Here is an 18,235-nt window from a genome sequence, read left to right on the forward strand (position 1 = left end):
AAGGCTTATGCTAGTACATGATGTTTTTTTGAAGTTTCTGATTCTACTTATTTTACATAATTCTAATTTTCTCTTGTCAGTATGTCTGCTATTACGCATTTTAACTTCTGATAGGATCTCAAGTTATGAGAAATCATGTAAAATCTCTCTTCCTAGTTATTTTTGAAGACTTTTCTATATAGGCTGCAGTTGTTTTTGTTTAAGCATATATCTTATTGTTTTATATTGGGAGCTACATATATTTTACTTTCAGATTATTTTTCCTTACCATCTATTTCCCAGCCCACAATTAGCATTAATATTTCCTTTGTCCCCTGGGGTGATTGGTACTGTGATGCTTTAAAAAGAGCTCAGAGATCCGGAGAAATAGGCTTCGAATCTGTTGGTACAGAGAGAATAAGATATACATGCTTTTTTAAAAGATACTTTAAATATTTTAACCCACTGTAGAATTATTACTAGTATAAACAGAAATATAGCTCAAAAGAGAACAAAGGTACCTGGACATTTTTCTAGAAAAGATAAGTCAAAGGAAGAGTTGCAGGTTAGGTTAATATTGATGGTTATTTTTCATTGAAGTTGTTTAACTGAAGAGTGTTTTCATTAGTCACAACAAATTCCTGTAACAAACCTGTTTCGGTAAATTTGGATTTTCAAAATTACATTAAAGCTGAGTTCTCTTTGGTAGTATGTGTCCAACTTCATGAATTCCCTGAACTAGGTAGAATCTGTTTCAAAATTGTCTGCTATAACACCAATAACAATTATTAGTAGTTTACCATTGGAAAATGTTATATCAGTGAGCTTTACCATTTAGTGTTTTGTTTTTTTTTTAAAACATCTCAGAATTATTCATTTGAGTTGGTGGATGGATTTAGTTCTTTTGTTTTCTTGTTTTATCAAATTTTAGTAGGTAGGTTTTAGGTTTTTGGAGTACATATTTTTTCTAAACGTATTTTTTCTAAATGTTTTTCAAAACATCAAATAGTCATTAAGTAGGAATTTTTTAATTAAAGGTTTTAGCATTGTTGCTTTGGGGGGTATGTAGCTTAGCCCTGGTGGATTGTCTCTAGATGATGGATCTACACAAAACCTTGAGCAACAAAGTTGTCTCTAGTTGGAGTTTAGTGTTTTCTCAGCTAATGTACTTCTGATTGGTGTCTAGTTGATGTAAATTGAACTCAGTGACAGAAAAATCAGAGGAAAGGCATTTCACTTTTCATTCCACCAAATCAGTGTTGTTCTTTTGAATTAAAAAAATTGAATTATCTTCCATGATTCTGCAAGCCACACCTCATGAGCTTCTAGGGCACCTCGTGCTAACAGATGCAACAAAACCTTTTCAAATCCAGGTACACAGGCCTGAGCAACATTTCATTCACCTCCGGGGTAAACAACAGGGTACATTTGACCCATATCATACAAACATTTTTCTTTCAGAACCAACGTTTGCTTACCTGGATGTAATACCCACAGTCTATCAGGTTTGAATTTTCTGTGTAGGAGTCAAGCATCCAGTTTACAATAAACCCTGGTCACAGTGGTTTTGAGCACTCCCACCCGATGGTCTTTGATAGCACAAGGTTTCTGTTCCACTTAAGCTAAGTATTTCAGTGTGTCTTTGGACATTCAAAACCACTTTAAAGTGTACATGAGACTTCCTCTAACCAAGTCATCAGGTATCGCAAAGGTTAAGCCTTATCATCTGCACATCCCCACCCCCAAAAGGTGAGGTTTCATCAAAAACTTCCATCCTCACAACCTTTCGACCACAATTTGATGATTATTATTGATTATTTCACAGCCTTTCACTCACGCTCTGCCACTGCGACCAGCCCTGATATACAGATAGGGCTGGAGTCCAGCTAAAATAAGACTCCATCTTGATAATGGACTGAGATGAGATACTGTTATTTGATAAAGATAATTGATGTTTCACAGTGAATTGGAAAGCAGCTTCGAGCGCACTGTATTTGGAGCTATATTCTATCCACAAATAAGGCAGTTGTTTATAAAAATAGAACAAAAGAACTAAAGTTAAATATTCAGACGTGGCTTTTTAGAGCATTTGGTGCTATTTTTTTTTTTTAATGTTTGATTATTTTAAGCTCTACTGGAAAAAAAAATAGGAAGGCGCATACCACATTATTTTTCCTCTTTGGTTTCAGGTTAGTTTGTTAAAATCTTACATGGCATGGGTGTTATTGATCAGTGCCCTTGCAGACTTCATACCTAAATTCTCTATTTTGATTATGATGAATCACTGTCATGTATAAACTGGCTATCCTAGGTCAAAGTTAAATTTCATGTTATCATTCATTTCTTGAACATTTTACATAGTGCATGAAAACGCAATTTAAATTATTGATCATAAACATCCTGTCTCTTGGCAAATGCAGTTCAAATAATCTGCGAACGCAGGTTGGGTTTCTCCTCATTTATTATTAACAAATTTCTCTAAAAATAACATGTAACTCACTGTATGTGTTTGTTCATCATGCTTCCTTCAACCACTGGGTTGATTAAGGTATCATTCATCTTAGGTACTGTTCATCCAATTTCTTTTAGTCTTATCACCTTCGTAACCCCTAATTAAGCAATAAGGCTTGACAGGGAGTATGGTTATCATGAGATAATGACACCCCAAGTGTGTTGTGCAGCACAAGGTTCAGCTGAGTGCTTCTAAACCTCTGGGGGCATGATTATCTCGTGATAAACATGCCCAGTTGCTGCTCATTGACACCAGTGTTGCATACACACACTGCTTGAGGGGGGAAGTGGACTCTTCCTCACCCACCTTCTCATCTCTCCAAATTGTTGATTTTATAAGCTTATTGCCTCAGATCTTAGACGTATAAACCAAAGTTCAAACCCATACACTTCTGTTTTATTGTTTCAGTAGCATCAGTTGACTTGCCAAGTACATCTTTGAACAAAATATAGATTTTCTTTTTTTTTTAAGGTAAAGTTTCTTCAGAAGAAAGATCCCATAGAAAGCAAATATATTTTTTCTTGTGATAATTTTGCAGCAGTTGGTGGACCCCAGTCCAGTGAACAATTAAAAATTAGGGATTCTTGTCAACTCAGAAGATGCATGCACATGCTTTCATAAGAATGAAGTTATTAAGTAGTTGAAAGTAATATAGGAAATATTCATTGGATTTTGGTTTGGAAAGTCTCTTTTAGCTTATCACACGTAATTATCACCATTAAAAATAGACAAATGCAGGGGGAGGAGAAAATACTAGTTTTATAACTATATTTTAGTTCTGATTTTTTATGAGATAATATTGAAGGGAAGAATAGTTTTGTTTTAATATAGACTCTAATTTGGCATTTGAAAGGGAAAATAGAATTATCTACAGTAGTTTTGATCTGATTGTTACCAAAAAAAGAGCCCACTTTTTAGGTGGTGTATCATCTCAAGATTGCATGCATGCACATTGGTATTGTTTTAAAAAGGAGGGAAGTTCTGCTGTGGTGCAGTGGGTTAATGATCCAGCTTGTCTCTGTGCAGGCGCTGGTTTGATCCCCAGCCCAGTGCAGTGGGGGTGAGGATCCAGCATTGCTGCAGTTGTGGCGTAGGTCCCAGCTGTGGCTGGGATTCAATTCTTGGCCTGGGAACTTCCACATGCCACAGATGTGGTTGGAAAAGAAAAAAATAAATGAATAAATAAATAAAAAGGAAATGATGAAAATATCTTGGCCAGCTTTTGAATATTTTGAGTATGAATTTAAGTTAGTCATGTCTTCTAAAACAAAACTATTCATTAGAACTTTCTGTGATAAAGAAAATGTTCTGTATCTGTGGTTAGTGGCCCCATATGGTTAATGAGACTAAAGAACTGAATCTTTAATTTAATTAATTTTAATTAATTTTAATTTAAAATAGCTATTTGTCTAGTGGCTAGTATGTTGTGTAGCACAGTTCTAAAGAAAAAAAAAAAGAAATTTCCTTAATCTTTCTTGAGCTCCACCTAAAATTACTAAAAAACAAATGACTTTGCAGCTTAAAACAATGATATTTTCCAAGTAGTTAACCTGTTATGGGCTTTTAAAAATTTTAATGTTTAAACAACAACTGAAAAAAATCTGTTTTATAAAGATCTAAATTTTTTCTTTCTTTCTTTTTTTTTTTTGTCTTTTGTCCTTTTTAGGGCCACACCCGTGGCATATGGAGGTTCCCGGGCTAGGGGTCCAATCAGAACTATTGCTGCTGTCCTACGCCAGAGCCACAGCAACACCAGATCCAAGCCGCGTCTGCGACCTACACCACAGCTCATGTCAACACTGCCAGATCCTTAACCCACTGAGCGAGGCCAGGGATCATACCCGAAACCTCATGGTTCGTAGTCGGATTCATTTCCACTGCGTCACAACGGGAACTTCTAAATTTTTTCGTAGTAGAACTTCTACCTTTAATTTGTATTCAGTTTTTCAGAAGTTTCTGTCCAATAAGGTTAGGTATTTGATGTATGTCAAAACTATTAATTTGTTTATAAGTTTAAGGTAATAGCTTTCCTGATAAAGTGAAACATTCTTTTTAGGGAGCCTTTCTGTCAGCCAAAAGTGCTGTGACTTTTTTGCCTATTTATTAAATGACTTTTAATACTTGATTGTAATATTTAGTTTTAGTTATTTATTCCATAAAAAGAAAATAAGTTTTTCTTAATAAGTATAGTGCCCAGGCTTGCTATTATTCTCATAGATAGAGTTTCCCATTTTGAAAAGGTCTAGAATAGTATTTACATTTTGAATGTTCTGTTAGTGAGTCCAATCTTCATCACTTTCATGGCCCTTGTGGCAAAAGGGACTAAAAACTCACACAGAAGTCCTTTTGCTTTTCTAGCTCTCTGGTCAGAACCACTATACTCCAACACCTTTACATGTAATGTTAACAAGTTTTGTTTTTTTGAACAATAGCTAGCAGTTATTTTAAAACAAAATAACCTACATTTGAAATCATAGATTTCTACGATTTTCTTCAAAACTCCAAGAAAAGAGGGAAAGGAGATAGTTCTTGAAGCAAAATTTACCATGAATTGGTCATTGTTAAAGCTGGGTGAGGTGTACATAGAAGTTCATTGTGCTATTTCTGTCTGCTTTTGTATGTGTTGAAATTTTCCATAGTAATTTTAAATGTAAATAAATATAACTTTTGGTTAATATAAATATTAATATCATCACTAATAATACTTATGAGGTAAAATTTACTTATCATTGTTCCATTTTAAACTCCTACCAGTGCTGCAGCCTCACCTCTCACCAGGCTCTCCTGCATTCTCTGTGCTCAGGCCACACTAAATCTTTTTTTTTTCTTTTTTCTTTTTTTATTGTCTCCTTTTCTCCTTCACCCCCAGGACGTTTGCACATGCTGTTTCCTCATTTAGACTTCTCTTTCTTTTCTCCACCCCACATACACCATCTCCTTCAATTAATTAACTACTATCCTAACTTGTTCCTAATTCCAGCAATCACTTAACACCTCACTAACACCTCAGACTATATTGTTGGTGACTAGGTGATTCTCATTCAGTTCACTACCCATTCAGAGGTCCAGTTGCTCACCTCCTGTACTCTTGAGATTAAAATTACAGCATATGTCAGTTGCATCATTTGAAACTATTTTCTCCCATTCTGTAAGTTGTCTTTTTGTTTTCTTTTGGGTTTCTTTTGCTGTGCAAAAGCTTGTCAATTTGATTAGGTCTCATTGGTTTATTTTTGCTTTTATTTCTGTTGCTTTGGGAGACTGACCAGAGAAAAAATATTCATAAGGTTGATGTCAGAGAATGTTTTGCCTATGTTCTCTAGGGCTTAATCCCTAGAATATACAAAGAACTTATACAACTCAACAGTAAAAAAGGCAACAACCCAACTGAAAATGGTCAAATAGACAGTTTTCCAAGGAAGAGATACAGATGGCCAACAAGCAAATGAAAAAATGCTTCACGTCACTGATTAGAGAAATGCAAATCAAAACTACCATGAGAGACCACCTCACACCAGTCAGAGTGGCCATCATTAATAAGTCCACAAATAACAAATGCTGGAGGGGTTGTGGCAAAAAGGGAACCCTTCTGCACTGTTGGAGGGAATGTAAGCTGGTACAACCACTATGGAGAACAGTATGGAGGTACCTTAGAAATCTATACATGGAACTACCATATGACCCAGCAGTCCCACTCTTGGGCATATATCTGGACAAAACTTTCCTTAAAAAAGATACATGCACCCACATGTTCATTGTAGCTCTATTCACAATAGCCAAGACATGGAAACAACCCAAATGTCCATCAACAGACAGTTGAATTAGGAAGATGTGGTATATATACACAATGGAATACTACTCAGCCATAAAAAAGAACAACATAATGCCATTTGCAGCAACATGGATGCAATTAGAGACTCTCATACTGAGTGAAATAGGTCAGAAAGAGAAAGACAAATATCATATGACGTCACATACCTGCAATCTAATATACAGCACACATGAACCTTTCCACAGAAAAGAAAATCGTGGACTTGGAGAATAGACTTGTGGTTGCCGAGGGGGATGGGGAGGGAGTGGAGTGGATTGGGAGCTTGGGGTTAATAGATGCAGGCTATTGCCTTCAGAATGGATTAGCAGTGAGATCCTGCTGTGTAACACTGGGAACTATATCTAGTCACTTATGATGGAGCATGATAATGTGAGAAAAAAGAATGTATACATGTATGTGTAACTGGGTCACCATGCTGTACAGTAGAAAAAAAAAATTGTACTGGGGAAATACCTAAAAAAAAAAAAAAAAAAAAGGAATGTTTTGGCTCAAAAAAAAAAAAAAAGAATAAACTCGCCTAGAGAGTATGGCTTTGAAAATAAATAAATAAATAAAATTACAGCATATGTCTTTCTTAGCTATGGATACACACATGAAAATCCTACTACCTCTTACTGGCTACCCTAGGCCTTCTCCTTTCTTTCATATGTAGTGGGAGAAAAACAGATCGAATGAGATTTGAATTAATTACCAGGAAGGTGAGAGACCATGATAAAGTGGAGTGTGCCTACCTCACTAGGGGGTAGGGGAGAACTCTAAAATTTTTAGACATTGTATGAACCAAACAGCAGGTTTGTGGACCACACTGAGCCTGTAGGCAGTCTGTAGACGTAAATAGAAACATGAGTCATTGTAGGCTGAGAAAGAAAAAGGAATCTGTTTCTATTGAATTCTCAGTATCTTAAACCTTTGTTTTCAGTGTGGTTTGTTAGCAGCAGCTCAGGATGTTATTTAAAATGTGACTACCGATGCCCTCTTTTAAAATGTGATCCCAATGATCTCTAACTGGAACAAAATATTAGTGGACAGATAGGGGCCACACCTTTCAGTTCCGTTTCTCATTATGAGTTCATGCATAACTTAATACAACATTCAGGCTATCCATGCCTTTCAAAATATATTATTATTTAGGTTATAAATATATTTTGCCAGATTTTTTTCTCCATTTCTTCTCCTAATTAATCATATTAATCAATTAAAATTGAAGACATGAGGCCTGCTCAGTGTAAAGAAACCTCAAGCCCATGCTGTTTAATTTTATAAAGCACTCATAATGAAAAAGAATAATTCATCTAATCAAATAACAACTTCCTTTTTCCTTACCTATCTTGATTAAGGCGGCTGGTCTTCTGAATCACTCCTTTAGCCTAAGAATCCATCCCAAGCTAAACTTGTGTCAGTAACAACATGCATTAATGTGATTGCTTTAGAGCTAGGAAGATGGGTTTCCTATCTTCTCTTTGGAATTAGCAAGAGTACACAACAACTCAGCATTTTGCAAATGAGTCTGTCTATGGGAAGAAGCTATATAATATCTTTACAAAGATGAAGTTGTCTATGTGGAATGTTTCTTAACAAACTAAGTTATCTCAAAAATTATAGAACCAGTATCAAAACAAATACAGGATTTTGTGGGGCCTTTATTCACAGAGATTATTCCTAAAGAAGTGATTTTTCATATACTAACTTTAAATTAAAGCTTGAGGAGTTCCCGTTGTGGCGCAGTGGTTAACGAATCCAACTAGGAACCATGAGGTGGCGGGTTCAGTCCCTGCCCTTGCTCAGTGGGTTAATGATCCGGCGTTGCCGTGAGCTGTGGTGTAGGTCGCAGACGCGGCTCGGATCCTGCGTTGCTGTGGCTCTGGCGTAGGCCGGCGGCTACATCTCCGATTCAACCCCTAGCCTGGGAACCTCCATATGCCGCAGGAGCGGCCCAAGAAATAACAAAAAGACAAAAAAAAAAAAAAAATTAAAGCTTGAATTTTGTCCAAAAGAGCAAATAATATATTTCTAACAGTATCAAACATACTAATTAATAGTTAGCTATGTAAAAGTCTTACTTAATTAGGAGTGTGAATTAAGAGTTTTGTGGTTAGGGCCGTATAGAACACATGATGCTAATGGAGAACTATTCCAAGTAATAGGTAGTAATTATTTTGAAAAACAATGTAATTAATGCAAACACAGTCAGATGAAGGCCAGTCCAATCTATCTCCACATATTCCACTAAACTAGGAGTTCAGGGATAGAATGGCCAAGAAAACCTATAGCACACATTTGCATAAATTTTTCATTCAGAGGCACCAGGAGTTCTCTTATGGAGCAGTGGGTTAAGGATCAAGCATTCGACAGCACCTTATGTCACTGCTGTGGCACCCAGTTCAAGCCCTGGCAATGCCATAGGTGTGGCAAAAAAAGAAAAAAAGGCATATACCAGTTCTGGATAGTTATTGACTGTTCATCTGGTGCTTGAATGAGAGAAGTGGTTAAACCATAAGCTGGTGTTATGGTGGCTATGATTCACACATTCTTCAAGCTGGTCCACACGACAAGCTCATTCACTTGATGGCCTAGTAGTTCATAAAATTATGTACCTCCCAAACTCAAATCTGTGTATAGTAACCACATATTATATCTGTTTTTTACATACATGACAAATAAATTGAATGAAGTAAAGTAATTTGGGAGAAAAAGGGAAGCACTTAGTAAGCTAATAAACTGACTTTCTAAGAAGGAAAGTAGAAAAGCCTCTTGAGTTATTTTGGAAATACTCAGATCATTTCAATATACACCTGTAAGCTTAAGAAATTATATCTGATGTGGGATGGAAATCCTGTGAAATCAGATTGTTATGATCATTATACAACTACAGATGTGATAAATTCATTTGAGTAATAAAAAATTTTAAAAAAAGAAATTGTATCTGATAGCAAGAATTTGGAATTCAGAAGAGTTTTTCTCAAGTTTCTACCTAATACTTAGCTCTTATCAAAGAATGATTTGGCATATGGATGCCAAGGTTGACATAGTAATCAATTTAATTTTTTCTTTTATTTTCTTTTGGAATGATGCCACTTGCTGTAATGAGATGTGGCTGCCTGGAAAAATAGTAAACTTGCTGACCACTCTGTGAGGCCACATATTGTGATTTTAAATTTTTATTATTGTAAAAAGTGTGACGTCGTGTCTAGGGTAAAGCCTCTCAAAAAATTGAATTTGTATCAGAAGAAATGCAGAAATGTATCTAGTTTATCTCTGCCTCCCTGGGTAGGCCTTCTCAGCTTTTAACTCTGTAAATGCTCCATTTTAAGTGTGTTAGCAAAGCCCTTTTGTTCAGGCTGTCAAAAGGAGCTTCTGTCTAGGCAAGATGGTGGGATGTGGGGGGTTGTGTGTTTTTCCTGTTCACCCTAATTGATAAGAAACCTTTTCACAGAAATGGTATTTTCCCTTAAAGTGATCAGTCATCTCCCAGAAATGATCCTCAGATTCCTGGATACGTATTTGACAGTGATCAGGCAAATAAATTGTTGTCAGTCCATTGTATGGCAGTTATTTGGTGTAACAAACTCTTCTTTGCTAGTGTGTCACTTGTTTTACATCTTTGTTGGTTAAAATGGAACCAGTGTGACTGCTCATCCATTAGTATTTAAAGGGCATTTTTGCTATTCTGTACATGTGTCTGTAGGCTTTGTTGAAGTAAGTGGAAATCTTTGGAAACTCATGACTTTTGCTATGCTTATAACATTTCTGAGTTCCTTATTTTTCAACTATTCTGTTAATTTTTGACTATTAACTGTGGTTTCACATTTTCTTAAGAATAAGAATTTATTCACTATGTCCTGGTAATTTTTTTCTTTTTTGTGTTTTCCTTCCTAAAGTTTTCTCTGAATAATTTAATTGTAAACTCTCATGGCACTGGCTGAGTGTTTTTCTATTTGCAAGTGCATTATTTAATAGATTCCATGATTTTTAAAATAAGGAGTAGCAAAATTTATAGCATCCTGTGTTGGTAGACTGTCTATGAGCCATACCGCATGGTGACCTTTATTAAACAAAATCCAACTGCATGCTACTCTAGCACACATCAACTCTTCCAAATCTCATAGTAGCATAGCCTGTCTTCATTCTCATACCCACAAAGTTCTAGGCTTCAGGATTAGGTGAGAGGGTTTTACTAAATTGACCATATGCTAGACAATGTTAAATTTCTAGGAGATGGCTAGTAATGTGTTAATTCATTCAACAAATGTGTTGGGAAGCAATAGCACATTATTCAGGTGAATTAAATTCTCAAAAGTATTAGAATTTAAACCACTGAAGCAATTTAGGTTTTTGGGGTTTTTTTGGGGGGGGTATAGCTATTCATCAAATATTTCGTTAAAGTAATTTATTTATTTATTTTATATAATGACTTTTTTTTTTTCATTGTAGCTGGTTTACAGTGTTCTGTCAGTTTTCTACTATACAGCGTGGTGACCCAGTTACACATACATGTATACATTCTTTTTTCTCACATTATCATGCTCCATCATAAGTGACTAGATATAGTTCCCAGTGCTACACAGCAGGATCTCATTGCTTATCCATTCTGAAGGCAATAGCCTGCATCTATTAACCCCAAGCTCCCAATCCATCCCCCTCCCCTTGACAGCCTTGAGTCTATTCTCCAAATCCATAATTTTTTTTTTCCTGTGGAAAGGTTCATGTGTGCTGTATATTAGATTCCAGATATAAGTGATATCATATGGTATTTGTCTTTCTGATTTACTTCACTCAGTATGAGAGTCTCTAGTTGCATCCGTGTTGCTGCAAATGGCATTATGTTGTTCTTTTTTATGGTTGAGTAATGTTCCATTGTCATTAAAGTGATTTAAGCTGGAATGTGAACAACAAAAGCAACTTCCTTTTGAAATTCAGACTTCTGAATCTCTGGAGACTGGTATACTGCTAAGGATATTAAATTCTGAAGGCAGGTGAATCATGTCCTTAGTATCTGCCTGTAGCTGTAGCAATGTAATAAATGAAGATAGAGGAAGACCTTGAGAAAGCAGCCTTGAGTAAAATTTTGCCAGTTTCCTCAGAAACATACATTTTACTTAAACTGAGAATGTGAGTTCCTCTTCAGAATGGTTATTCCCTACCAAAAACAAGTTTAAGGGTATAAAGTTGATGACTTTTTCTTTTAAGCATGGCATAAATTATTATAGAAAGTATAGTGTTTATTTCTTTGGGACAGGGGGAGGTGGGCGGCGGGTGGCGGGGGGGAACTTCCTGCTACCCAGAACTGTGTCCTTCTGGAACTGTATCTACCATACATTCAAAGACTATCCCAAGCATAACTCATTTTTTTCCACTGGGGTTAAATGAAATTACAGCTTCCTTCTAAGTCATGCCCATGATGTCCACTCTGGACCATGCCCAGTTCCTTCTGAACCCAGAGATTTACTCTACTTTCATCCCCCACTTCCCACAAATCACTTCAAATGCTTAAAATGGAGCCTCTTATGCCAGAAGGCATTACAGAGTTCCTTCACTTGAGACTTCATGAGAACTCATTTCGATGCCTCTGATTTCTGATGTCCCCACCCCTACCTCCTGTCTATACTACGTCCCCAGGTTCAGTCACAGCATCAGCTGCCTGGGTTTGTTTAAATGTCTAAAATTTCCCAAGGGCATTATCTTGGAGATAGACCCTGGTCAGCCAGTGAAAGGATATTTTGTTCAATAAGGCATACATAGACTCGGATCCACAAGACAGGCAGTTGGAATTAATGCACACTTAGTAGCTGCACCACTTGCTGCTTTTGAGGCTTAATGATTTCAGCTCAAAGAATGGAGCAATGAACTGAGCAGATTGCCAGAAGGGACTAGAGCACCAGCATTTAAAGTGAGTCCAAAAGTATTTAATAAGAAACTGACTACAATCCCTTCCCCCCTCATTCATTCATCCATGTATTCATTTTTTTCTTTTTCTTTTTTCCTTTCTTTCTTTTTTTGGTAATACAAATTGACTGAGACTTTTCTGCACTTAAGGAGCTGGTAGCCAAGCCTCTCTGCTCTGCATGAGGGCTGGCCACTATTTTTTTTTTTAAAGGTAAACCTAAACAAAAAGAAAGATTAGATTTCTCTTGTGCACATACTTATGGAAGAAATAGAGCTTCTTTTGATTCTTGGGCTTTGAAAGAGACTTTTTTTTCATAGTTCTCAAATTACTAAATTTATTTAAAAATTAATTTTCCAAAAAGAAATTTAAAAATGCCATTATGACCAAATTTACCAGGGAGGTGAAATTCCTTGATTTGGAAATATTAAATTTATGGCTGTTTTGACAGATAGATGCAACCAAGAAACTATAAACTAGGATATACATAGATGCAGGCTGCTTAATAGATTGGGACATCATGTAGAATAAGATATTGTCTGGTAAAAATCGTACTTGTACTTCAACTTGGAGGCAGTTGGTCCAATAGGAAGGAGGTTGGAAATGCCGAGAACTCTTCAGAAGGGGACAGAGGAAACTGCCTCATTTGCCCTTCTGCTTTGTCAAGTCATACCAAATAGGGCTTAAAATCTGAGGCTTCAGCAGCCAGCAAGAGGTTCTATGGATATAATATTCTTTATTCTTTTTAGCCTGCTGTGGTCATATAAGCATTTACATTTATTTTTAAAGCTCCTTTAATATTTCACTTGAGGGATAGAAAAGAACATATGGTAGCCCATAAAAATTGGCCTGCAAAGAGCACCTCCTCACACAAAAAGTCATTTTTCTATACCTAATATAGAAAGAATCACATTTCTTAACCAGAAACAGTGTCATATGAGTTTATATTAGTGAAAGTTACGGTGTGTAAATCCTTGATTGCCCGAGTGTTTTATAAGAAATTGTGGCTTGCATGAGACCTTAACAAAAATCAGATTTAAAACGAACCTGGATTAAACAATGAATTGTTCAGAGGAAAGGAAGCAATTACTTTTCAGAAACAACATATATCCTTCTCTATGGTCTCTGGCAGAGTGTTTTCAAGTATGATTTGATCAATAACCTCACAGTAGTGGCAGATAAAGAAAAGAATAAATGTTTATCACACTTGTAAACATCTGAGGCAAAGCTGAAGTATTTTCTGAAAAGACAACATCCATTCTTAAATTTCCCCATGGGTTGGGGGCGGGGCGAGGGGGGGTGGCATTTACTCTTAGTTCTGTAGGGTTAGGTGTTAATGACTGAAACCAGAAGTTAACCTAACAATGCATTTTTATTGTAAATATCCACATGTTTCCTGGCAGAATGAAAGAAGGAGTTGTGCTCACTTGTCCAAAGGGTGTTTCATTTCTAGTGGACAACTAACACAGATCTTGGCAACCAAGGGGAGCTTCATTTGTGGCTTCTTTAAAACACACACACACACACGTAATCAAGAAAATCATTCCACTGCATGTAAAGAAATATTTCTTAATCCATCTTGGGTTTTTTGTTTGGTTGGTTGGTTTTGGTTTTGGTTTTTTCCTTTTGGCTTTTTAGGGCTACATCTGTGGCATATGGACGTTCTCAGACTAGGGGTTGAATCAGAGCTGCAGCTGTCAGTCCACACCATAACCACAGTAAATGGGATCCGAGCCATGTCTGTGGCCTACACCACAGCTCATGGCAATGTCGGATCCTTAACCCACTGTGCGAGGCCAGGAATCAAACCCACATCTTCATGGACACTACTTAGGTTCGGGTTCGTAACCTGCTGAGCCACAAAGGGAACTCCTCCATCTTGGGATATTTTTTGACACTTGAGCTGATCTCTAGATTCTAGCTTTTTCAGAAGAAAGATGAATACATTACTTAGATTATAAGTAGACAAAGACAGAGCTGCTGACAACAGTGGGATATGCAGTGTTTTCAGCAAGAGCCAAGAGAGTGGGGGAAGGTGATCAGCCTTCCTCATTTTCAATTTGTCCTTTCATTCAGTCACATGCCCTCAAATGAAATCATGTGTGTACGGTCTGTGCTTTAAAACTTTCTCTCCTCCTATGTGCCTGGGCTGTGGGATGGAAATCCTGTGAAATCAGATTGTTATGATCGTTATACAACTACAAATGTGATAAATTCATTTGAGTAAAAAAACAAAAAAACAAAAAAAACAAACAAAAAAAAACTTTCTCTCCTGATTCTAGCTTTAGAGAAGCCATTTTTTTCCCTGATGATCTTTATAGTAAGGATGCAGGGCAGAGGAGATAGTTAACCCTTTTATCATTGTGCTGCTTTCCTTACGTTCTGTGGATAACAAAAACAAAGGAGTAGAGACAAAGCAGGTGTATACTGGGCAGAGTGAGTCTTCTAAAACCTGGGCAGTCGAGTGCCAAGGCCGCAGCACACTTCTGAAAAGAACAGTTTGATATCCCACAGCTCTTCACTGTTAAAGCAGTGAAGACCCTAGTCTCCTGCCCATGGACCTATGGGAGATCGAGTTTAAGCTGCAGGTCTCCTGGGAGCCATGCAGGTTCCCACAACTCTTTCACTGGGCCTCAGGGTGCAAAGGTCAAGTGCTGCCATCTCTTGACACTGCTATTAGATACAACTCGAGGTTTGTATGGGTTCTATTTAATAAAATCAGGTTGGAGCAGACTCTGTTCAAACATGGAGATGTTTGATATATTGATATATTTTAAAATATTTAAACTAATATTTATTAGTTTAGAAATATTTTTAAGTTTAGGAATATTTGAGAAATCACAGATCTTATTCTTGATCATTTCAAGTTCTTGTTAGTACATTACAGCACATAATAACTGAGGAAAATAAGCTTTTAGCCAATGTGTTCCAACCTAGTACCAGTATGAATAATGTGTAATAGAGAAGGATTAATCATTTATCCTGTGATTTCAAATACCTGAGTGTGGCTTCTGCATGAAGAAGTCATAATTAAGAGAATATTTATGGAGTCTTTTATTAGAAAATGCAGTATGATAAACTTTACAGAGAATGTCGGTGAAATAAAATCCTGACAGTACAATCCTGAGACTTCATAGCCAATAATAGAGTCTGGGATCGCTCTGTCTTATACAACACCTGTCTTTGTATTGAGTGTTTTAGAAGAAACCTGGTAAAGAATTTAGGATTGGAAGAATGCTTTTGAATCCAGAAGTATAGAAAAGTTAAATTCGTTGGATAAATGGAAATAATAGAATTATTTTAGGAATTAATACATATGAAATGGTGAAAATGGATTATACATTAAACCTCAGTTGAGTAGAAAGAGTTGACCCCAGAACTCTTTTAAACCACTTGTTGTGAGATGGCAAAAATAATAGGCAAGGAAAGTAAGAATTCTTTTCAGCTCTACTCCATGAGGTCAGCCCCTAATGCCTCGTCTGGGCCGTCTAAGTCCTTGAAAAATATCTAGGAAAAAAAGGGTTCAAAAAAAGAAAAGGTGTTCCAGAAAACACAGGTTAGGAACAACAAAGCCAGTAAGGATTTTCTTTGTGTTGACAGCCAAGAAGAGAGAGAGATACATTATGGTAGATAAAACAATCAAGGAAAAATAACCAAAACTAATGAGAATTTAATGCTTTTGCACTATCTTCTTATAATAATAAATTCAGTAATACAGAGGGATAGAAGGGAAGACAGCAAGAAAAACAGAAGACTTTAGGTAACTACCTGATTAGGGCAGAAATAGAACTCCGGAAACCCTTCCAATAGCATGAAGTATACCATGGCCTTGCCAAGACAGTCCCCTCAACAGAAGAGGGATGGCTCTCCCACTGGCAAAATTCCCTCTACGTCCCCTTCTCATCTGGGGCAGAATTTGCTATGGCAGATTTCTACACTCTGGATGGGGAATAGCCTGCAGCTGGCTGGCAAACCACTGTTGCTTGGGAACAGTCTCAACGTGAAGAATGGGGAGTATCAAAATAGTCATAGAGTCCTATGTTAGGAGGTACAAGGTGGAAACGCTGAGGGAGAATGTCAGCAAGCTAAAACCCTGACAGAATAATCCTTTAGCTTAGAAAGTCATTTTAGAGAGATTTATTAGTATTATATTTAATTAACTAGAATTACATTCATATTTTTAACAGCCTATCATAAACCAGAATTTATTCAGTGGCCAAGGAGAAGTCTTAATGAATAGTGCTCCAGTCTAATTTCACTGATCCTATATTATTTAAGTTCTTGTTTTTCTTAATAAAGAAGGTGTGTATTAAAGATGATACTAAAATCGTTTGTCTAAAAATATAGAAGTTAAGTGCTCTGGCCACTTCTTAGGGCCCATTGCTATCAGACCTCCCTGTGCAAGAGTTAAAATTTGGCTCTTTTTCTCCTATTCAAAAAAAAAAAATGATACTAAATTACTTATGTTTTTCTTTCTTCACTGAATGTTGTTTTTGTTTTCTATGCCTCTTTGTGGGGTGTTATTTTAATTATAAGTACCATATTCTGTAGACAGATTCCTTCTTCCTAATAAGCCCTAATCATTTCAGGGTTTAGTAGTTTTGTAATCTTCCCTTTTGGAAGAGAATTAGTATGTTGAAAATAGATTAGTTCCAATAGCATCTCCTGAACTGTATCACCCACAAGGCTTCAGGGAAGTGGAAAAGCCCTTTTATTTTTAAATTTTTTTTCACATTTTTTTTATTAAAGTATGGTTTATTTACAGTGTTTCTACAATTTCTGTTGTACAGGAGAGTGACCCAGTCACACACAGTTCCCTGAGCTGTACCGTAGGACCCCCTGCCCAACCATTCCATATGTAACAGTTGACCCCCTCTTTCCTAATATGTCACTTTTTCTCTATGTCCATATTTGTAACTGATTTAACAAGGCATCATTTACACGTAATAAATTCACCCATTGTTGGAGTTCCCGTCGTGGCGCAGTGGTTAACGAATCCGACTAGGAACCATGAGGTTGTGGGTTCGGTCCCTGCGCTTGCTCAGTGGGTTAACGATCCGGCGTTGCCGTGAGCTGTGGTGTAGGTTGCAGACGCGGCTCGGATCCCGCATTGCTGTGGCTCTGGCGTAGGCCAGTGGCTACAGCTCCGGTTCGACCCCTAGCCTGGGAACCTCCATATGCCGCAGGAGCGGCCCAAGAAATAGCAAAAAGACAAAAAAAAAAAATTCACCCATTGTCAGCGCACAATTTGATGAGTGATAGCAAATGTGTAGTCTTGTCACCTCCACCACGGTCAAGATCAGAACATAACTGTCACCCCCGAGAAAGTTTCCTTCTGTCCCTTTGCAGTCAGTCCTCGTCCCCTGGCTAGCAATCACTGATTCTTCCTGTCACTGTAGTTTTACCTTATTGAGAATTTCACGGACATGAAATCATTCAGTGTGTAGTTTTTGTGTCTGGCTGATTTCACTTAGTATCACATTCGTGTTCACACACCTTCCCATATTTTCAGTCTGTTTCTTTACTAATCCGTAATTTTAAACTTCAACAGAGTCTGAGATACAAGCTCTAACTGGAAAGCAGGGCCCATATATCTGCACTGGAAGAGAAATTGTTTAGCCACATTAAATAAAGGAAAACCAAAACCAAACAACTAATTATTGGAACAGTCTTTTTTTTTTTTTTTTAGTTTAGTTTTGATGCCTTATTATTAGTCATTGGGATTTTTATTTCCTTTGTCTTCCCTCTCCTAAGGTTCTTTCTAGTTTCTGTATTTTTAAATGGAAAAATTGGTTTTGTTCTCAGCATTTTGTGATAATTCCACATCTCTTGTAATAATGTACTATGCCCTGAAGTGTCCCAAATCGTGACTAGAAATCAGTGGGTGAGAAAAATCCTTATGTGAAAAAAAAGTTAAGCATTAATTTAAACCCATATATGACTGTGTTGTAATTTTTATATATATGACTATATTTCTAGTACAAATAAATTATCTAAGTAAATGTACCTTTTTTTGCTTCCTAGAAAAATCTAA

The 18,235-nt window shown here is 36.7% G+C and overlaps 1 protein-coding gene across 12 annotated transcripts in view; it reads left to right on the forward strand.

Annotated features, from left to right (window-relative positions):
- Positions 1–18,235, forward strand: part of WDR7 (WD repeat domain 7) — a 375,641-nt gene that overhangs the window by 329,826 nt on the left and 27,580 nt on the right. The gene's annotated exons all lie outside the window — the stretch shown is intronic.

Source organism: Sus scrofa, chromosome 1, assembly GCF_054392235.1.
Source record: "Sus scrofa isolate SSC_HxYL_T2T_F1_AM1 chromosome 1, Sscrofa_HxYL_maternal_Yorkshire_Landrace_v2.0, whole genome shotgun sequence".
Classification (NCBI taxonomy): domain Eukaryota; kingdom Metazoa; phylum Chordata; class Mammalia; order Artiodactyla; family Suidae; genus Sus; species Sus scrofa.